General features: G+C 26.6%; 2 pseudogenes; both read right to left on the reverse strand.

Annotated features, from left to right (window-relative positions):
* Positions 1 to 1,503: 1,503 nt before the first annotated feature.
* LOC114184780 lies at positions 1,504 to 8,642 on the reverse strand (annotated as a pseudogene).
* Positions 8,643 to 14,446: 5,804 nt separating this feature from the next.
* On the reverse strand, positions 14,447 to 18,338 carry LOC114184781 (annotated as a pseudogene).
* Between the last annotated feature and the right edge of the window lie 6,781 nt (positions 18,339 to 25,119).

Here is a 25,119-nt window from a genome sequence, read left to right on the forward strand (position 1 = left end):
TACAATCTAAGAGAAGTTACCACAATATGAGGCAAAATATTGTATGGCAAGGTATGTGGTTAACAATTATAGGAGAAATTTGGAAACATAGGAATGGGGTAATCTTCAAGCAAAGTAAAATAGATCTTATTGAGATATTTAGTCTCGCCCAAGTAACTGTCTATGTATGGATGAAACACAAAATCTCATCTGTAAAGTTCTTATACAATGATTGGTGTCTCTCTTCTTATACTTGCTTAAAATATCTTTGATATGTTAATTGTTATGTGTTTAAGTGTGCCAGACAAACAAGTGTAGGATCCTTAGAGAAAGGGACCAAGTTAATCTAAAGTCTCAATAGCAATTGATGTTGAAACTTCATATATGGGGTTATGTGAGAATGATCCTTCTCTTCCTAAGAGTTGGAGGACATGTTTAAACCATTGATAAGAGGAACTGGAAAGTCTATTTTTGAATATAATGTAAAGTTATACTACAACATAGGTGAGACTAGATATATGGTGTTCACATTGTGGTTCTCTTGTTCAATGGATCACATAACAACATCTAGAGTTTTTTGTTGTGTTTTGTGTTGCTTTAGATTGTGATCATTTGGCTTGTTTGGGGATCTTTTGTTTTGTTGAGGCTATGAAGTCAAGCTTTTGCATCAATGTATACATGTTTTGCATCTTTGTATATGGTTAGAATACTCCTTAAATGGTCTTTTTAATTATTTTTATTCTTTGTTGATAAAAAAAAAAACATGCATCTAATCTCAAACCTAATTATGAGACAAATGCTAGTGTCAATTATTTAAGTAAGGAAACATCTAGTTATCAATTATTTAGATTATATATGTTGAATTTTGTAGTTAATATAACATTCACTACTAAAAAAATCTCATTAACATCTAATTTTAGTAACCAAAAGTTGTTAGTTACTATAATGACCAATTTAAATATCGGTTTACAAAATAAAAAAATAATGATTACTAAAATAGTCATTATTATGGATAAAAAATTATAATTGGTTTCTGAATTGGTCACTAATAATAGTTCTTAAAAACTTTTTTTTAATTACAAAATTGTTATTTTACGAGGATGATTTTTCAAGTGTTGTTATTTGATGATGTAGAAATTGATTTTTGTACTAGTAATTATCTTTGAAATAATATTTTGGTGTTTCCTTGCTTCCTTTGCATAATAATTTGTAAGGGATCAATAAGAAATTTACTAGAAATTGTTTTGTCACAAATACATTACTTTTTTATACAAATTTTCATCTCACAAACTTTATGGAGTGACATTATTATTATGAGGAGCTATATAATTGGTCTAATAGTAAAAGTTGAAAACGAGAGTGAAAGAGGTATTGGGTTCAACTTCTCTGTAATTGAAAGGTACATTTCATTAATAAAAAGTTTAACAGCACACACACTTATTATTGAAATTTATTAAATAAGCAACACCACATAAGAGAGTTTTCACACTATTGCAACATATATATGTCTGCTACAAATTGCCATTAATTGAGATTTGGCTTTGGCTGTGGCTTTTGAAGAAAATCCGCAAACCACTTTGCTGAAAGTTTGGGATTTCGGTCCAAACTACCATCACTTCTGTTCACATGGTATAATCCGAATCCAACTAAATACCCATTTTTCCATTCAAAATTGTCGAAGAGTGACCATGCAAAATATCCTTTTACCCGTACTCCCTCACTAGTCAATAAAAAAAAATTAAATTAGACTTAAAAATAATTTTTAAAATATGTGAAAAATAAGTCATTACCTCATTGCTGAAAGTAGATAATAAAGATGACGATAATAATAATCAATTCTATAGGTATCCAGCTGAGAATCTTGAAGTGAATGTGCATGTTCATTGACGTCATTACCCCGACCTATAAATTAATAAAAATATATATCAAATATGTTATAAAAGAAAAATTACATGTAAAATTACAAACTTCATATTGAAATGCCATATCTGGAATAATTTTGTCAAAATAATTTTTTTAGACAGTATTTCAAAGATAATAAAAGGTAATTACCATTTTCAGTTACATAAATCAAGGGATTGTTGTACTTTTCTTTGACATAGAGCAACAACTCTTTGAATCCTTTGGGGCATACAAATAACCAATTAGAAGCGGTCTGCAAAAATAAATATGAATGTAATTAAAGTTATATAAAACCAAATAAAATAATAATAAATAATAAAAAAAAATTTGGCATGATCGTATACATACCGGAATACCTTTGCGTTCAGCTGGGCAATGAAAACAAAATTAGAAAATGTGATATTAACAAATTGAACACATATAATTTAAATAATTTATAGATAGAGGTTTCCTCACTTGAATATTCGACACCAGGATCTGTTTCATAACTAGGAAAGGTATCGGGTGCAGGTTCAACAAGAGAAACATAGTTAGTGGTGTAGTAATTTAATCCAAGAAAATCAAAGGAACCAGCCAAAAGTTTTGATTCTTCTTCTGTGAACTCTGGCAATCTTTCCCCAACTTTTTCGCGCATAATCTCTGGATATTTTCCTGACGTCAATGGATCCATGTATCTGTAATCGTTTATGCAAATCAAAATATTAAATTTCAATTTTTATTTTTATTTTATTCTATTTTAACTCGGTATAACTCCTTTGTAGTCGAATATACGTGTATCTTTATCCTTGTATATACCGTACTGCACGCGTATGAAAATTAGGTTTCAACTTTCGGCTCTGACATTACTTATTAAGTTATAAGGAAAGATTTATCGGAAAGAACAAATATCAATGAGATCTGAGTTCAATTAGATAAAAAATTGACACTACTCTCGGTCCAAACTCTTAAGATAATAAATTTATGGATCTTTATACTTATATAGTGTTCAACCTTCTTATTTTTAATTAATGTGAAACTTAGATTGACACTTAAATTCCTACCAAAAAAGCACTTACCATCCAAACAAGAAGTCAAGTGCTCGTTGGACAGCTCTTTTATCAGCTTCGGAATTTGAATATGGCTCAAACCAACGAGAAATAAGAGTTATGCCACTCACACCCTTTTGATCATCCTGGGTAAAGTGTTTCCAACGTTAACTTAGTAAAATAGTAGTACCAAGTACTTCAATCCTCGTACCAATTAATGTCCAAATATCTAATAAATATTAAGATTTAAAAGTTATGATAAAAAAAAAAAAAAAAAAAAAACCTGGAACTGTTTCCTGTACACGTCTACAGCAGCTGCATGAGCAAGTAATAAATTATGTGTAACTATATAAGGTTCCGTCGCTGAATCACCGCCAAGACATGTCTCATCATGCCCTGAAGAACAACGACCTGGTGCAAACGCCCCAACGGAATAACCTTCCCTACTATATGCCGATGGTTCATTTAGAGTAATCCAATGTTTCACCCTGTCTCCAAAGTATTTGAAGCAAATTTGTGCGTAGTTTCGAAAATCATCTCTGGAAATCAACAATTACAATAAAATCATTTATTAAATCAACAAAATAGAATAAAATAAAGTAGAGATTGAAAATAACTTACACAATGTCAGAAGATAAGAAACCTCCATACTCTGTTTCTAAAGCTTGGGGGGTATCCCAGTGAAAGAGAGTGACGTATGGTTTTATACCTAAAAGGTTAATATTTAAAACATGATTATATTGTCATTTACTTAAAAAATATATTAGAATTGAGAAAAAAACAAGAGATGAAACGTGGATGCTAACCGTTGGCTATGAGATGATCGATGAGGTTGTTATAATACTCTATTCCCTCTTTGTTTACACCCTCCTCATTTTTACCACCCTTTCCGTCTATATATCAATCATTTTTAGAAATGATTGAAATCATTATTAGTAATAAAAGATATCCAACTACAATAATCACAAAAAATAATAATTCATCATAAACTTTTATCTCACTTGGTAGGATTCTAGACCAAGAAATGGAGAATCTGTATGCATCCAGATTCATATCTTTCATTATCTTAATATCTTCCTGTTATTATAAACACAAAATTTAATTCATTATTTTGAATAACAAAGATAATTGACTTATTCATTCATCCTATATATGTGTCATCAATAAGAACTTGGACTTAACCTCGTAGCGATGATATTGGTCAATTGCTACATCTCCATTGCTTCCATCCTCTATCTTCTCTGTCATGACACATTTATAATCGGATTAGTATCTACAGTTTTTCTTAAGTTTCAAATACGTAATATAATTTCTAAAAACCTTAGAAACATGGTGATATTGTTCCTCCATTGACCAACAATTAAATTTTTAAATTATAAAAAATAATTTATAATTGTTTTATTCGATAAGAATTTTGTTGTTTCTTTTTATTTTTCCTATTTCTTTCCGTTTTTACCTTTTTTTACTTGAGGAAAATTAGATATTCACAACTAACAGTTAAAATAGAAATAAAATAAAATCAAAAGAAAGTATTTTACCATTTCCTTGATATAGTGTTAATAGAAAGTTTCGAAAAGAAAAACCTGGATGTTCATGGGTGAAGGTATCCCATACACTGGCTTCTCTTCCATATTCAAATGCCGCTCCTTCGTACTGTAGACACATATTATGAACATAACAAAATCACGTGAGTTTAGGTTGAAATCTCAAAGGTTAATTTATATATTTAGAAACACTTACGTATCAAAAATTTGAGTTACATAAAAGAAACATTTTGTTTGTACGATAAATAGAATAAACTGTAACAAAAACATTTGCATTGTTTTATCGAGTGCATATACCTGGTAAGCCGCGGATGCTGTCCCGAAAACAAAGCCCTCGGGAAAACTGGTTCGATTGAGAGAAAGAGGTTCGACATGCGATGCAGGATATTCCTCAGGACTTATTGCTGGTAATGTGGTAACTGCTACAGTACCCAACACAATAAACTCGTTACAACCCATGTGAGACTCTGATTCTGCTTAATGCAGTAATGAGAAACAGTGCAAAATAGGGTTTAAAACACTGTTTGTGTTTTAAATAATAAAGTGAAAGTACTTCAACATTCAACAATTAGACAGTAAGATGAGAATTTAAAAGTGAGACATGAAAAGAAAGATGCAAATAGTTGATCGGTTAAAGAAGTGAAATACGAGGTTTCTCCATAGAGAGTTGTGCATCAGCAGCACCACCGATGAGCGCAGTGCCGAGGGCCATTCTGCGAGAGGAAAGGTTAAGGTTGGTGGCATCACTGTCTTCGACATTCTCGTTCTGTGCCTTGCAAACAATGCGGTTTGGTTTGCTGGTCCTAAGTTCCCATTTTGGCGAAACTCTAACAGAAGAAGTGGTTAGGGCACGGAGCTGCAAGAAACCTTGTGTGTAAGCCATTCTCTTTAAGGTACAAATTGTTCGCACTCTTTGGCCTCTCAATGAGCCACTATATATAGAGTCTGTCAATATGGAATTTTTTTTTGCAATATGTTGATGATAAAACAAATCATTATAGATATTGACAAAAAAAAAACATCTCTATTGATAAAAAATTCATCGTAGATATTGACAAAAATATAATCATAATAGATATTATTTGAAAAAAATTTAATTTACATCCTCAAGAAAATAGTAAACTCTAATATTGAGTAAAAAATAATATATAAAATATTTCAAATTCATTATTTTAATAAAATTCTAAGAATTTAAATTTCTTTTAAAATTTCTTATTCAAATAATATATTTTACCATAAAATATTTAAAATTCTCTAAAATAATAAATTACTCTGTTCAAATTTTCTGTGCAAATAATAGGGCTTTTGCAAAGTTCACCTGGGTATTTTTCATAAATGTTACCTAAATCATTTATGTGCATTAATCTATCAAGAAGAACTTTGAATTTATTTTAATAAATAAAGATACTATTTTGTACCTTTTAGTAAAAATTTAGATTAATTCGTTTTTAAAGAGAAATTAATTTTAATTTTCATAAAAAAATCAGAGAAAAAAAACATATTCTATCTTTATTTTTATTATTTTTTATTTAAGAATGGACACCGCCCTATATCTTGAAGTGTACGCAGATCTCAATGTTTAGGGTTTGCATTGTTCACGTGGATATTTTCAAAATATTAAGAATTGAATTTTATTATGAACCATTTTGATTTTTTTTTATTCAGAAGTGATAAGATCACGATAGGATAGAAATCGTTTCGTTATTAAGACAGTTCGTTTTTTTTTTACAAAAATAGAAGCCTTCATATATGACAACTTTAATTAAAGTGAAGTCTGCATTTGTCTGTTTCTTTTTTAAGGGGAGTCTCTATGCATGACATTTTTTTTATATAATTAGTAATTTTTTTTGTTATTTAAATTAGAGAATTCAAAGGTTTTTTTACGTTTAAAAATGCAATATCTAGATCATGAACTTATTATGTCTAATTTTGAAATAAGTGGAAATTTAAGTGTGAAACTTATAAAGACAAAAAAGATCTTAAAAACTTTATATAACATATTAGGACAAAATAGCTATATAGATATTAAATTATTTTTACATAGATTTCATAAATATAAATAGCTTAAAATTGAAATAAGCAATTTAATCATAGTGAATAACTCTTGCTGAAGATCCTCTTAGTAAACTCCAAATTTATTTTTTCGGAATCACGAAGTTATAACTTTTTTTAATTATATCTTTCGAAAATAATCACTTTCCACAAAAACATTCTCTTAACCAAATTAACTTTCGGTTTTCTTAAACTAAAGTAAAATGAAAGTTCCTAAAAAAGAAATATCATGTTTCTCGTATTGGATCACATTATGTATAATTTGAGTTTTATTAAGTGTCCGGTAGTTGGGGATAAGGAATGGTAGGACAGAGTGTGATAGAATGCTTGGTATGGGCACGGAAAGAGAAAATAGGAAGATAGTGAAGTTTATCTTTTTTCTTCTTATTATTAGTATATTATATTATTTTATTATTAATTTATTATTTAAATCTATTTCACACATGCCATTTAAATACTTATTGATACCTTTTTCCTTGAAATATAGTAATCCATATATTTTACAATTTTTTATACCAAACTTTTAAATAACACGAAATCTGTGGTTATTAGAAAATGGACTTTGCTGATAAAGAGCTTGTATACAAAAACATATCTGTATTTTTATTTTTTAATGATCAAACTATCCGTCTTTTACCAAATAGGAAATGTAAAATTCACACATTATACTAAATAGAAAATTAGCTTTAAGTGGGTCTATTTGTGTGACCTTTTAGCTAGTTTTTCGATCTGAACCAACTCGATACAATTTTTTGTTAGACTTTTGGTTCGAACTAATTTGCCACAACCTTAATCTATGTTGACATGACTTTACTTTTAACTTGAACAGATTTAGCTAAAACTTATTCTCATGACGATTGGACTTAGCTTCAACCTAGTACAACTCAGCTTAATCTTCAACTCAACTTGACTTATTTTTATTTAAAATTAGTAAAAATAAAAGTTTCTATAGGTCTGTTTCAAGTAATATTCAAATTTTACAATTCCAAACTTTTAAGTACAAGTATGTTGAAAATAAAAATAACTTTGAGCTATATTAAAATAAAAGATGAAACACACATAATAGAGTTGTTTTTGGATGGACTAGAGAAAAAACTCTAATGAACAACTTATTTCTAAGAAATACACACAATGTATTGTGTTAATGTTACTGAATTTTAGAGATTTAAGTCAATGGGACTATGCAGGTCAGCACATCATTGACCCACACAAAATACACATGAAGTGAGATGGACCTAAGCGGACCAGCGAACTAAAAATACTCACCTTGTCCCACACTTTTTCTTGCAAACCTACGGGTTGGCAAGTCTGGCTCACTCTTCATTATCATCTCTACCCAAATTTTTTAAAAATCTTCAAGATGACCTTTTGACTTTGACCGGTAAGTGGATAAAAAAAATTAATTACCCTCTTTCTTTTTTCTCCTCACTTCTCTCTTTTTATTTTATATTTTAATTTTTTAATTGATGTATGACTTGTTCTTAATTTGTTTTTAACTTTTTTAATTTTTTTAGTTTGTTTTTAAATAATAAATAATTAAACAACTAAAATATAAATACAAATTATAAATTAATTAAAAAATAAAAATATGTAAAATTAAACTGATTTTTAAATTCGGTTAAGGAAATTATAGAATTTTTAAATGTTTTCATATAATATATTAAGAAAAATAAATAAAATTAAACAAAACTAAAAAAGAAATAAGAAACAAAAATAAAAATAAATAAACACATATATTTATATTTATATCTGTTAACTATGTTAACTAGATTCGAAATTCAGTAACTATTTAAATTAGATTTCAAAATCTAATAATTTTCTTGACTGAATTTCGAAATTCATTTTGTATTTAATTTTATATATTTTTAATTTTTTTAATTAATTTATAATTTTTATTTATAATTTAGTTGTGTAATTATTTATAATTAAAAAATATTAAAAATTAAAAAGGAAAGAAGTGAGGAGAAGAAAGAGAGAGGATAATTAATTTTTGGGTTAAATATGTTTTTGGTCTCTCAAATTTTAGTTAATTTTAGAATTAGTCATTCTTCGAAATTTTTGACTAATTTAGTCATTCATTCTTAGAAATGTGTGGATTTAGTCATTTTAACCAAATTTTGTTAAGTTTATCTGATGTTTTAAGTACATTTCATGATAATATTTGAATTGTTTACACCGTTTGACACATTTTCATTTCAATATTAACTCAAATATTATCATAAAATGCGTTTAAAATATCAAATAAACTTAACAAAATTTGGTAAAAATGACTAAATCCACGCATTTCTAAAAATAAAAGATTAAATTAGTATAAAGTTTTGAAGAAATACTAATTCCAAAATTCACTAAAACTTGAGGGACAAAAAACATATTTAACTCTTAATTTTTTTACCTACCCATAAATCAAAGTGCAAAGGTCTGAAAATATTTAAAAAATTTGAAAGTGCTGAATAGATGCTTAGAGGTGAAGGAAGAAGCTGCTTATTTGCTTGGGTACATAAAGCATTGGGATCGGGCCAAATTAAGTGGTCTGATTTGATTTCAATTCTTTTATTTTTTGCCCATTCCTTTCTCTTTCTTTTCTCTCCATCATCAGTGGGGCCCAATTTTACATAAAGGGTTAAATATGTTTTTGATCCCTCAAGTTTAAGTGAATTTTGGAATTAGTCCCTCTTCGAAACTTTATACCAATTTAGTTCTTCATCTTTAGAAATGTGTGGATTTAGTCCTTCATACCAATTTTTGTTAAGTTTATTTGACATTTTAAACGCATTTTATGATAACATTTGAGTTAATATTGAAGCGAAAATGTGTCAAATGGTATAAACAATTCAAATACTATCATGAAATGCGCTTGAAACGTTAGATAAACTTAATAAAATTTGGTTAAAAGGACTAAATCCATAGATTTTTAAAGATGAAAGACTAAATTGGTATAAAGTTTCGAAGAGGAACTAATTCCAAATTTTACTGAAACTTGAGGGACCAAAAACATATTTAACCCTTACATAAATAAGGATGCACTAAATTCACGTGTGAATGTGTCGGGGTGGGCCCCTCCCTTTTCGCAAATTTTTAATGTTTCTTTAAAATATAAAAAATTAAAATACTATTTACACTTTTTTAGATACATGTATGATCCTCTGCGTCATTTATTATCTTCCAAAAATAATAAGGGTCGGATACATGGTTATCCGTATCATTTTGTATTCAATTATTTTTGTTTTCTTTCAAAGTTGTTTCTTTGAATGTTTGTATGATCATTCATGGTGTTTGATATTCATAAAATAAACGTGTGACTAACGTTGATATTGTTGTTCTACTTAATATTTTTCATTTTCTTTAAATAATTCAAAAACACACTTTTTTTATTCTTTCTTTGGACGTATGTATGATAGTATGCATGCATCGTCTCACATCTTAAAATAAATGTATGAATACTCATGTCACTACACACAACATCTAGTAGTCGAACCTTTCTTTTTCAACAATTCAAAATTTTAAAAAATATAATTTTTTTTTATATTTTCTATCCCTATATACAAGTTTCATTATTTATTCAATTTCAGTTCTAGGTTCAAAAAACATTTTCCAACACTTTAAGAACTACAAACAAGTTATGAAGTCACAACAAGCATTAACACAACACTCAAATATTAACTTGAATTGTGAATTATATTCTAAGTTGATCATTAACATTAACTACCAATGTTTTGACTATCAAATAAATTAGTATTTAAATTGGATACTAATTAATTCGAAACCAATTTGAAGACTAATTCCTTTGAACCCAAAATCTTGATAATGTTAGTGACTAATTTAGAATTTTAATTCACAAAGAAATTATAATTTTTATTCATAATAAAAAAAATTTTAAAGACTAATAAATTTTAGTTTATAAATTAGTATATAAATCATTCATCATAGGAATCAATTATTTTTTGTTTCTAAAAATTAATGGCTATTTAAAACAAAATTTGTAGTGCAAATTCTAATTTCATGATGATAAATCAATTATTTTTTGTCTCTAAAAATTAATCGCTATTTAAAACAAAATTTGTAGTGCAAATTCTAATTTCATGATGACAAAGTTTAAGGAATAAAAATATATTTAATTATTGCTTTGGTTGGAAATGTTATAAATTTATAATATTTTGTTTCCCTTTTGTTTGAGCTAGCAACTTTAGATTTTCAGCGTAATTTGATGTAAGAGGTTTCATTTTGTTTGTGACAAGTAACATAGTTGTATATATATGCAGCAATATGTGTCGTCTGCATTATATAGAATATAGACATCTACGCATTTAATACTTAGGTAAGTTTATTATTAAATAGAAATTTCAAAATTTTGTTGTAGGATCATGGTATTAGTTGCTACATTGTTGGGTGGGGACCTTATCATCAATGAAACAATTAATAGGTGCAGTAATAATAGACTTCACCTTGTAATTTGCAATGAAACACATTATTTTGTATGGAAGGTGAAAAACAAATATAATAATTAATCCTAAATATAAAATGCATTAATGAAAATCTGAAAAGCATCTGGCTCCCTCAGATAACTCCTAACCTCCAACTACAGATTAACCTAACAATTATTATTATTACCTCTGTAATAATAAGAAGTAGAGGAGTTTTAACTTCATTTACTTCATTGGTTAATCTCACATTCGGTAACAAAAATGTATTCTAATTAAAATTCTTAGAAGTCAAAATTTATCATTAATGTCATCTCACTTATACTCTCTCATTGTGAAAAGCATGAAAATTAGTTCCAAAAAGTTATGGAGAAGTTAAAGAAAATTTAGAGGATATTAGAGAAAATTGTTAGATTTATAAATGAATAATTGAATAATTCAAATTTTAATTGATATATTCAGCATAAAGTATAATGGTAAGTTTCTTATATAAATAAACATTTTTACTGAACTAAAAAAAGAAGAAGCTTTTGAAACATTTTAATTTTAAAAAATATTTTATATGAAATAAAGTCTAGCTGTAAATTATTTTATACTAATAAACGATTTAAAAAAAATATATGCCGATTTTAAGAATATATCAAATCGATTTATAAACATTTCAAACTATTTGATCTAATAAACTATGGATTTAAGTTTTTAAATTTTATTCAATTATTTAAATCTAAATCTAGAAAAGTTCAAATTTATATACTTTTATATTTTCAATCTATAATAAATATGGTTGTTGTAATATTTAAGTGGTTGGTTGGTTTTGTAAATAATGTAATGTAGTAATATATCCATCTAACGTTCGCAGAAGACAAGAAACTCTTTAATGATCTCAATTCAGAAAATGCAGGAAGAGAAACAATGTAGCAGAAGGATAAGGAGATGGTTAAAAAAACATTACCTGGTTTTATGGCAGCGGTTGCACCATCAAGACTAGTGTCGGTTACCGTTACAGGTTTTTTTTATTTGTTAGTAGAGATGTTAAAATGAATTTCAATCTGTGAGCCAACCTGGTTCATCCAGGTTGGATCGAGAAAAATTAAACTTTTTAAGAGTAGATTGAACTCAATCTGATTCACTTAACTCACGAATTCGAGTTGGGTTGAGAGTGAATTGACCCACTTAACTCACTAACATTTTTTAACAATTTTTTTTTTATTTTTTAATAATTATTTACTACTCCTATTATATTTGTTCACAATTTCATATTTTTAAATGCTAGAATGTAGAATGTTGCTTAATTATATTTGAATTGTTTGAATGTTTAATTAATTTGATTGTCAAGTTATATATGTTGATACTTTAATCTTTAACTATAATCTTTATAGTAAATTACTCAAGTAACCGTCTTATAAACAAATTTTTCTAAATTAGCATGAAAAAAATATATAGTTTTTTATTTATATTTTGTTGAATAGCATGACAGAAAATTTGTAATATTAGTCATGCTTTCTTAGACCATATGGATACTTTCTTGGAAATAATTCTTCATATATTGGTGGTGAGCATGATTAAAACATTGGTTCTTGATTTTACTATGATTGTCATCTCATGGATTACTTAAAAATTTATTTAAATATTTGAATACTAAAAAATAAAAAACAAATAATTTTCTTAGGTGGGTTGGTGAGCCAACCCACTTAACCTACCAACCCGTGGTGGGTTGAGCCGGATTACAAAATTTTTGACTCATCATAAAATGAACCGGGTTGGGTTCACTCATTTTCAACCAGCTCGTGGTTAGCCCACCCGTGTTTGACATATCTATTTGTTACTTGTTTTTAGGTGGAAAGGAGACAATTGGGTTGTCTAAACTTATGTAAAAAAAAAAAAAACTCATTGTTCCACTCTCTATAACATCCCAACAAATGATTAATGTAAAAAAATAAAGTCGTTACCACTGTATATGTGGAAAAAACCCTATTTTAGAAAAAAAAATATAGTCATATATACTTAACATTTTTTTTTCAATTTTAGAATATATATATCGAATATAAAACAATAAACATTTTTGTTAGCAATTGTGCATGTATAGAATTTAAATCACGGAAAAAATGAAAAATCACTTACGTGCAAGAATTTCTTCAATGCGTTTCTTCTTTGCCAAATAAGATAAAAGTTGTTTAAATTTATCTTAAAAATAAATTTTTAAGTTGTTAATTGAACTCTCTTCAATATAAAGTAAAGATAAAATATAAATAAAAAAGGGTTTAATTAAGTTATTGAAACACAAAAAATAGTCCTATTTTCAGAAATGAAAAGAAAAAATGAAGCACATATCAAATTAAAGGCCTTCAAACTTAATAGTGCACTAAGAGTAAAGTGTAAAAAGTTCTAATTACTAATTTTTGAATATTTTAACCTTTCTTGTTTGTGGTGCATATATTACATATTTTTATTATAACTTAATTGGTATTTTTTTAATTACTAATTATGACATTGATTTAGACATATAATTCATTTTCATAATAATGGTTTTTTTTTCTTTTTGAGAAAGAGGGTTTGCTGAAAATTTTATTTTTCATCTATCAGGCAATAATGTTTTGATCTCAAAATTTTTATGATAAATATCAATCACTATATCTGAAATCAAAGTTTAAAAATAATGAAAAATTATTTTGAAATGATTTTTTTACTTTCCCTGATCGAGGGAGGCAAATGAAATGAGAAGTATGTTAACATCACATCGTTTAGATCAATTAATGTATTTAAGATATTTTCTTCTTTTGAATTTGGAGCGATATATATTATGATTTTATTTCTGGAAAAACTAAAAGAAAATGTATTTAAATTAAATTTGGTCTTAAATAAAAAACTAAAAATCATTTCCAGAAGTCAATTATGACAAATAAAAACAATTAAAAGAATATGTTTTCCTCTCTAGAAAAGAACAACTATGAAGAAAAATTTATAACTAATTCTTAGGGGTGGCAATTAGGGCCTAGTCCGTCGGGCGGCCCGCAGAAAAAATGCGGGGTAGACCAGAGTAGTGAGCCCACGGGTTCGGCCCGCATAGGACCGCGACCCGCACGGGCTGACCTGCAAGCCCGCACAAAATTAAAGAAAAAAGAAAAAAAAACTTGCACTTGTGTATATTAATTACTTCTTTTATGGACTCTTGCATTAACATTTCAAATTCTTATATAACTGGAAAAGACAAGTATTATGTAATTTTTAATGTGCTAAAATTTGAAGAATACATTGTGTATGAAAATGTTAAATTATCAATTTATCATCTAATTCCCTAAAGTCTTTACTTAATTTTGTGAACTTCTTAAACAGAGCCTAAACAGACCGGGCCGGCCCGCATCGCCACCCATACTAATTCTATCAAATAAGCAACACTTTAACAATAAAAATGTTTATAACAGCACCCACTTTGTTGAAACTTATCGAATAAAAAGCAACATATAGTCTTTTCAAAGTGTAGTAAGAGTGTGTGTGTGATGCAAGAATCCTTTGGAGAGATCTTTATTCAAGAAAATTCTTGATCCGTTTTGCATCTTTCACAGAATGGTTTGTTCTCAAGAAAACCCTTGAACCATTTTGCAGAGAGTTTGGGATATCGTTTCAAACCATTCTTTTGATCCACAACGTGTAGTCCAAAGTGTACCAGATAACCATCACTCCATTCAAAATTGTCCATTAATGACCATGCAAAATATCCTCTTACGTTCACGTTACCCCTGGAAAAGTAAAACAAATGAATTTAAATTACACTCATAAAAATCATATGAAAAATTATTCATTACCTAATTGCTGTGAGTAGATAATAAAGATGTCTATAATAATAGTCAATTCTATAAGTATCTTGAACAGCTTCTTCAATGGTCTGTGATTCCTCATTGGGATTATCACCCCTACCTACAAATTGAAAGCAATATACATTATAATGTTAAAAGTTAAATGAACAATTACAAACTTTGATATAATAAAAATAATTTTTGAAATATTTACCATTTTCAGTTATGTAAATCACAGGATTGTTGTACTTTCTTTTGATATAGAACAACAATTCTCTAATTCCTTTGGGATATACATACAGCCAATCAGAAGCTGTCTGCAAGTATAATTATGAAAGTTATATATAAAACCTAAACAAATAATAATAACATCAAGGGAAAAATATATTTTTTGTCTTTCAAGTTTCAGTCAAATTTGGAATTAATCTTTTTTCAAAATTTTCGACTAATTTAGTCTTTCATATTTAAAAATACATAAATTTAGTCTTTTTAACAAAATTTTGTTAAGTTTATCTGACATTTCAAGCATATTTTATGATAGTATTTGAATCGTTTACATCGTTTAACACATTTTCGTTTTAATGTTAATTCAAATATTATCATAAAATGCATTTAAAATGTCAAATAAACTTAATAGAATTTGGTAAGAATAACTAATTTCACGTATTTATAAAGATGAATGACTAAATTAATATAAAATTTTGAAAAAAAATTAATTTCAAAATTCACTAAAACTTGAACGACAAGAATATATTTAACCCTAATATAAACTTAAAATTTGACATTATTATCTCTTACTAACCGGTGGCCCTATCGAAATACCGTTTCGTTCACCTAGCCAATGAAAGCAAAAACAAATTATGATATTAACAAATTTAACATATATATGATTTAAATAAATGATAGATAAAGGTTTCCTCACTTAAATAATCGACATTGCAGTCTGTAACATAACTAGGTACAACATTGGATGAAGGTTGATCACAAGCATAGTAAGTGGTGTAATAGTTTAATCCAAGAAAATCATATGAACCAATAAGAAGCACTAGTGCAGTAAGGGCTTTTGGCTCCGGTTGTTTTTGATATTCTGCCCCAGTTCCAGAACCGAGGCATATTGGGGTGAGGCAAAAAAAGGTGGTTTTTGGCCTCGGGTGTCAACCGAAGCCATAGGGGGTACTTTTCTACCTCGGTTCCCTGGGACCCGAAGCCATAGGGGTACTTCGCTCGCACCACCATTAGCACTGTTGCGCTCGTCCTCGCCACCGAGATCGTCGGCAAACGCTGTCGCAGCCAGACCTTCACCAGCACTGAACGAGTAACTCACCACGACGCTCACTGGTCTGAATGCGACAATGACAAACCACCATGAACCAGTAGAGCCAAGAGATCTAGAGATCCAGCACCTCCACCGCCGTTCGAAGCATAACTTCAATCCACTGTTGTGGGCAACCCTACCACTGTGCCGCAATCACCACCGCAGACAAAGGAAGACAATGACCACCAAATCACACCTTTGCCGTGAGCCGTGAGCACGCCTCCTTCACCAATGACGAACCAAACACCACCGCACGAGAAAACGAAGACGAGAATGCATCCACTGCGCGCAAAGTTTTCGCTCAGGGACGAAGGTGAACAATGCGAAGTCGTGAATTTGGGAACCTAAATAGGGCATATGGCCTCGGTTCAATTAATAACTAAGGCCTAAAGTCCCTTTATGGCCTCGGTCAATAAAGACCTTAAGCCAAATGTGGCGGCGCAGGTGACATTTTTGAAATTAGGGTTACTGGCTGACTTATAGGCCTTAGTTCTTTTTTAACCGAGGCCAAAAACCTCTTCATATTGCCTCGGTTCAATTAATAACCGAGGCCAAAAGTCCCTTTATGGCCTCGGTCAATAAAGACCCAAAGCCAAATGTGGCGGCGCAGGTGACATTTTGAAATTAGGGTTACTGGCTGACTTATAGGCCTCGGTTCTTTTTTAACCGAGGCCAAAAACCTCTTCATATTGCCTCGGTTCAATTAATAACCGAGGCCAAAAGTGCTGATGACATTTTTGAAATTTTGGTTACTAGGTTGCCTTATAGGCTTCGGTTCTTTTGCAACCGAGGCCTAAAACCTCTTACTGCACCGGTTTTGCATTCACCCGAGGTAATATAGTTGGACGAAATTGCAAAAATGTCACCGCCTCCTTATAGGCTTCGGTTCCATTATAACCGAGACCTATAAGGCGAAGTAAAATGTCAAATCTGCACTAGTGAAGTTTTGATTCTTCTGCAGTGAACTCTGGCAATCGTTCACCAACTAAGGAACGCATGCTCTCTGGATACTTTCATGTTGTCAATGGTTCCATGTACCTATAATAGGTGAAATTGATATTATTATTAGGATTACGGATGCAGTTTTACTGACGAGATCAAACATCAATGAGACATAAGTCCAATTACCTAAGACATTGACACCACTCTTAATCTAAAATTTTAAGACAATGGATTTGTGGATCTTTATTCTTATACAGTACTCTATTTTTCTATTTCTACATAATGTGAAACTTAAACACATATTTGAATTTTCAATAATTATGTACGAATTTTACCTAGAGATACATAAAATAGTGTTTTATACGATCTTTCTTGAAATGATATCCTACTCGATAATACACATTCTCATGTAGATTTAAGCACTTTCCAGCCAAGCATGAAGTCCAGTGCTCGTTGTTGAGCGTCGTTATCTAATTTGGTATCTGAATATGGCTCAAACCAAAACGAATTAATTGCTGGTCCTATCACTCCTTTTTGAGATCTCTGTGTACAGTGTTTTGAAGGTTAATTAAGCAAAATTGTTGTAGAAATACTTGAATTAATTCTTGGTTAACTTGAAAATCTAATAAATTAAGGTTAAAGAGTGAAGAAAAAAAAAAAACCTGGAACATTTTTCTTGTATACTTGGACTACTTCTGCATGAGCTAGTAATTGGTGATGTGTGACTGTATAAGGTTCTCTTCCTGAATCACCACCAAGACAAGTTGGATTTATCAATTCAGAGCATCGACCTGGTGCAAAAACTCCGATTGCATAACCATATTTACTGAAAGTCCATGGTTCGTTTAATGTAATCCAATGTTTATAGAGATGTATATAGTGACGTATATGTGTTTTATACGTATTGTATTTGATATTTTTTATACTTCATTAATACTTATTAATAAAGTATTTGATTTATAAAATAATAATACTTTTATGATAATAATCATTTATAATTTTCTATTTTAAAAATTTGAATATATAATATATAATTTTAATTTGGATTTACACAATAATAACGATATATTTATCATATTTTTAAAAATAATTATATAATTTTTAATATAAATATATATATATATATATATTATATTTTATTATTTTTAAAATAAACATATCGATATGAAATACGTGTCATATTTGATATATTTGTTATTCAATCATTTCTATTCTCACAATTTGATGTCATCGATTTACTAAAAGTATCTAAAATAATATAAACCCATATCTTATTAAATAAGTTTTACGAGACAGGATCAGATTTAAAATTTACTTTCATAAAATAATAGTAAAACTTACCTTTGACATGTGAAATCTCCAACCATTCTTACATAAAAAATGGGATAAGTTTGTTTAATTTACAGTTTAAGTTTGTTTTAAAAAAAATTACTAAGAAAATGCATAAGTCATTACAAACTTCTTATAAAAAAAAGTCATTATTCAAGAAGACGAGTTTAGTTGCTCGTAGAAAGTCCGCATTATTACGATTACTTTAATTTTTAAAAATAGAAATCTTCTTACTTTAATTCAACTTTCCATTAACGAGATGACACCTTATCTTTTAAATGGAGTCTCTCTACGTGTAGAAATCTTACTTTTTGTATTTTTTTTACTTTTTTTTTATATTCTTAGTCCTTTGATTTTTAATTTAAATTAAAGAATTGAATTCTATAATTGTAAAAAAAATTATTTTAAAAAAAGTTGAGATATTTATACTTTTTAAAGATATAGTTAGACTTTTTTTAGCTGATAAACTTTCAATATATTTTGTAACTTGGTGCTAATTAAATTGAGATTTAAAATTGGCATATATCTCATTTATCTTGTATTTATCTTAGTTGTAATTTTTGTTAAATAATTCTTTTTTTTTATTGACAACAAAAAACAAATATAATATACAAAGTACTTGGGTGATCACCCCTTATACATATTTACTACTATACAAAAAAGTAAAAAGTAAAAAATCTTATAATAATTTTGTTTTTTTAATCGAATAAATATGTATTTAAATAGAAACACTTATAATACTCTAACCCTTATATAAAATTTATACATATACATTGATACATTATTTTTTAAATATTTTATCTCAGTTATATTGATAATCTATCAAGAATAAATTTCTACTTCTATTATTGTGTCCTTGTCTGTTTTTCATCTTAATATTGACATAAAAAAAAATTATAAGGATTTGACAGCAAACACTTCCATATCAAAACGATATTCATATCCCAAACACCATTATCTTTAGTAAAATATATAATATTATGTGTACGCTAAGCATTTTAGTTTAGAACATAGACATGGAAACGCATTTAATATACTTTTAACTTATTGTAGGATATTAAACGGAATAAGTGTGTGCAATGTGTCACCAAAATATTTGTATCAAATTCATAGCTTTAGGATATCTACATTGTAGGGTGGGGGCTTTCTCATTAATACCTACAACAATAATACACTTCACCTTATCACTTTCCACATCCAAACCAAACTCACTTTTATGGCCAATAAATCAAACCATGAAAGGTCAAAAACAAATGCAATTATAACAATCCTATAATATTTTGTAAAGAATAACTTTGATAGTAATTTGTAATGTTTTAAATTTGAAGAGATCATAATTACATCATAATACAAGATTTATTAAGTGCAGATTCTTTTATTTTTGTAATATTAGATTTTGAAAATACAGACATACTTTCCAAAACCTACTTATTTACCTTTGCATTTTTTATATATATATTTATATACTGATATTTTACATACATAGATTAGAACATTTTAATGCAACACTCTTTAATTTTATTATTCTCTTAAATACAAAGTTAAAGAAGTTTTTAAAAAGTGACTTGAAGTAGTTTCTTAAAATATAAAAGATTTTATAATTTTAATACACGGCCATGTCCTGATTGACAAGTTAACGAGAAAATAAGTTATATGAGTAAAAAAATAATTAAATTATAATATACAAGTAAGATTTGAACGTTATTTTATAAATTAATTTTACGAAATTAAATTATAAATAACATGATTTTTATGCATACAGTTTTATTTATATCTAAGTATTTTTCTTTCATTATTTTACATTTACAGTTTTATTTATATCTAAGTATTTCTTTCATTATTTTACATTTGGTCTACTTCTTGTTATTTAGGATTGTTGACTTGTCTGAATTTTGGAATAAAGTTTTCCCTTTATAATTAGACACACAAAAAATGAAAATTAGTGATAAAATTAAATTAGTATAATCCAAAATGTATATATCTATAAAATGAAATAAATTTAAGATTAAAAAGATTAAAAACTATAAAATAGTTGATTTTATTAATAAAATATGATTCAATGGTAAAAATTAGCATTATTAAACGTTAATCTCATTCATATTTAATGAGTCTATGGATGAATACTTAAAAAAAATTAAAATTGACTTGAGAGAACAACTACGAGACGAGATGAAAAAATAACGAGAAATAGATCATACAAAAGCAGCAATAAAAAAAATGTGTGGGAATGAATAAAACGAGATACATGTGGCCAACTAATAAGTGAAAACAACAAATATATCCCTTTAATTGTCAACTTTTTTTCATTTCACATTTGTCTAAATTCTAAAGTAATATAATTTTATTTATATTTTTTTATCTCTCATTTAATTAACATAGAAAATATAATTACAATAGTAATATGAATATTAAATAAATAATTTCTTTACACCGATGAATAATTATTATATGTATATTTCATTTCATATACAAAAAAGTAATGATAAAAGTATAAATTTTATATTTTATAAGGTTTTTCTATTGACAATAATAAAAAAACATTTTAGTATTTTAACATTAATGTATTGAAATAAAAAGTGTATAAATTAACACTGTGTTTGGTGTTGTGAACAAAATAAAGTTATCCATGTTCGTACCGTAATGGGATAACACGTGTAATACAAAATGAGGATGTGAGATGACATCCAAATCAAAGTGTAGAAGGATTTTCAATAATTCTAAGTTAAATTATTTTTTGTCATTTTATTTGTCATCTAATAATATTAATTTGGTCCTAAAGGTTTTTTTTTTTTCAATTTGGTCCTTGTTCTTTTAGAAATAATTCAATATTGTTCTTATCGTTAGTTTAATCAGATAATATTAAAGTCAACGTCATATGTGAATTTCTAATTTTTTAAATTTTAAAATTTTTAAAACTTTTTTAATTATTTTTATATTTTACACGTGTCACATGTCAAAATGATTGGTTCTTTTATTTGTTTTTTAGTTTCAATTTAGTCCATTTTTTTATAGAAATGAAGTAATGTTGTCCCTCTTTAAATTGAAACTCATTTTACTTTTTTATAAATCTTATGTTGATATGCTTACTAAAATTAATATTTTTATTCAATATTTATAGAAATATTTTAAATTAACTTTAAATTCTATACAAAACATTAAACTTTGGTTTTGTTTTAAACTTTAAATTTAGTTCTAAAATTTATCTGTGACAAGTTATTTGATTTTTAATCTTCACTGAGTATGTATAATATGATACACTTGATGTCTTTATATATGATGACAAAATTGTTAATTGTTGAAATTAAGTTTGTGGTTTAACTTTGTTTAATAATAAAACTAAAAAAGAAATTGTTTAAAAATATTTTTACAAATATTTAATAAAAATTTCAATTTTAGTAAGAATATCATCATAAGATTTATACAAAAACTAAATTGAGTGTCAATATAAGGAGGGAAAATATTGTTTCATTTTACAAAAATTGGGACTAAATTAAAATTAAAAACAATTATAAAGACTAAATTGAATCATTTTAACACATGACATAAGTATGAAGTGTCACGTATAAAAAAAATTAAACATAAAATAAAAAAATTCAAATAAATCAGAAATTGACACGTGACATTGATTTTAACATCGTTTGATGAAAATTAAGATAAAACCAAATTGAATCATTTTTAAGAAAATGAGGACAAAAAAAAATATTTAACCATAATTCTATATGATGTGTTGTAAAGGGTTAGCTTTTAAAATCCTTAAAACATAATTAACATTAAAAAAAATATTTTAATAACACCAGTTTTTGTGTTAATATCTTAAATAAAAAAAGTAAAAAATAATTAAAATATATTTTAATTTCTAAATTTTAAATGCGAAATTAAAATTCTTCTCTATTTCAAATTTTAATATATTTTAATTTTAAAACTTTAAAAGTGAATCATTTTAACTTAACGTATTGAAAATTTTACGACTTTGATAAATAAAGTTTTAGATTGAACTGTAATATTTTGTAATATTTTAAATACTATAAACAATTAAATATCAGTTTTAAATATATTTGATAAATTAACAAAATTTAAAATAGAAATAAAAAGACTATATATTTATTCATTTAGATAATTTAAGAACAAAACTCTATCAAAATTGAGAATTAAATTATATCAAAGTTTAAAAGTTAAACTATATTAAAGTTTGAGATAAACATAAATTTTACCTTTATATTAAAATTAAAATTTAAGAATTAAAAGATATAAAAATATGAATTTTCTAATTTATTGTAACGTAATGAATTGATTCCTTTTCTGGAATATAAAAATATGAATTTTCTAATTTATTGTAACGTAGTGAATATATTCCTTTTCTGGAAATACCAACTGTACCACTGCAAACATGGATGTAGTGTAGATAAGGAAGCGCGTCTAGAAACACTACGAAGTGGTCATTTTCATTACCCACCAAACAGTGCCAAATGAGATTAATAACGATATCTTTTTCGTAGAGACAAATTTGAAATTATAAAACTATGTTTCTCATATTTTATTTACCTTTTAAAAATAATAATTTTCTGATCAAATTGTGTCTTTAACATAAACATTTCTACCAGAAAAAAAAGAAGAAGAAATTCTAACTTTTTTTTTTTCAAATTATAAAATAGAATGTGCACTAAAAAGTTACCATTTTTATCAAATTTAAGAAACACTTAACTTCTCTAATGGAGAGATTCCGTAAAAATATGCAACATATAATAATAAATAAATTTTAAATTTAATTCAATTTTAAAAAATTAACTTATAAGAGGAGATTTATTATAATCACCTACTTAAAATTTAAAAATTATTGGAAAATGCAAAAAGTTTAATTAATGAAAATGAAGAGTCCAGTGGTGAAAGGCCGAGCCGAAGGTTAAATATATATTTTATTTTCTCATTCATGTTAAATATATTTTTGTTTCAAAGCTTGCAGTGAAATTAAAATTAGTTTTTTTCTCAAAAACTTTATATAATTTAGTTTCATAATTATAAAGATACTATATTTAATTTTTTTAATTAAATTTTGTTAAATTTATTTAATATTTTAAATATAATTTATGATAATGTATAAACTAACATTAAAAATAAAAAATATCAAAGATATAATCAACTTAAATACTATCACAAAATATATTTAAAATAATGAATAGACTTAATAAAATTTCATTAAAAAAATTAAATTTACATATCTTTACTGTTGAAAAATTAAATTAGATCAATAATTAAAAAAGAAATTAATTACAATTTTTACTTAAAAATAAAAAAAAAAAAATATATATATATATATATATATATATAATAAAAGACATGGGAGAAAGTGGGTAGTAGGGGAATGTGTCCAAAATAAACACCAAAAGTCTTTAATTAGAAAGAATGTAGGTGTCAGGATGATGCTGATACCAATTGCGTCAGATCGATGACAAACAACACACTCGCAAGATAATATTTTTGTGGTGTCTATTATCTACAATGTGAAATTTTTATTTATATTTAAAAATATGATTTTATAATCAAAATATTATACTTGCTGAAATATTATCATTATTATTATCATTAGTCATTATATTTAGGAGATATAATCTTAATTTTAGTTAGAAGTATGTTTAGTGATTATTAGTGTTTGTTAATGTCTTATTAACTTGTGATATGTCAATATTTTTTTTTCTTAGAAATAATTTATGTTTCGCCCCAAGAAGATAAATAATTGGCATCTTTTTTAATGATTGTACGAATTCTTTCCTTCAAATTCAATTTCTTCACGAAAATAATTGTAACTTTTTCTACTTTTATACTAATACAAATAGTGGTTTTCCAAATATTATTATTGTAAGAATGAGTGTGTTTCACATTCAACATTTTAATATATTTCAGACAAAGTCCTTCGATTCTTTTTGTAATGACATTCTTTTTTATTCCACATAATTTTTCTATTTTCAGAAAGTCTTATGTAACATTTTTTCCTCAATGGTTAGTTTTATTTTGATATTTTTACTCACACAAAAATCTACATATTAATATTATAAAACTCTCTTTTTTTTTCAAATTGTTCGAAGTGAGGTGGGAACTAGGATTAAGTATTTCAGATCTCACAATACAACAATAATGAACAAGAACTTACTCTTACTATATTTTTATAAAAAGGAAATATAATAATTAAATATATGGAATATTTAGAAACTGATATTAGTGCACTCGACATTCGCAGATTTCAATTAATAAAAAATGATAAAACTTGTTCATTTCTCAATATGTTTTATGTGTACCTTAATTTCAATTTTGAAATTAGAGGCTTATGTATTTATTTCCAACATATTATGAAATATATCTAAAATATTTAAAATTAATATTTTATGTTATAATAACCTATTATATTATATTCTCAAGATATTATGAAATATTTTTAAAATATTTATAACTAATATTTTATGATATAATAATTTATTATATTCTGTTATATTATTAAGATATTATAATAGTAATTCATTATCTAATATCTCTATAAGATGTTACGATGTAATAATTGGTTATATGATATTTTTAAATTATAATACTTATTATTTTAAGTAGTAAAATTTGTTTAATACATCAATTTAGTTATAGTTTCGGTGGTATATTAATTTCATAATTTTTTTTCTTGCATATATTTATTTATACATAAGTTAAAATATCCCAAATAGCACTTAATATAATTCTTCATTGTTAAAGAAAAGCTGATATTAAGCCTAATGTGACAGATTAAAAAAATTAAACGAATATGTTCTCTTCTCAAATAAAAAAACAACCAGGAATTAA

This window comes from Vigna unguiculata, chromosome 5 (assembly GCF_004118075.2).
Source record: "Vigna unguiculata cultivar IT97K-499-35 chromosome 5, ASM411807v1, whole genome shotgun sequence".
In the NCBI taxonomy this organism is placed as follows: Eukaryota; Viridiplantae; Streptophyta; class Magnoliopsida; order Fabales; family Fabaceae; genus Vigna; species Vigna unguiculata.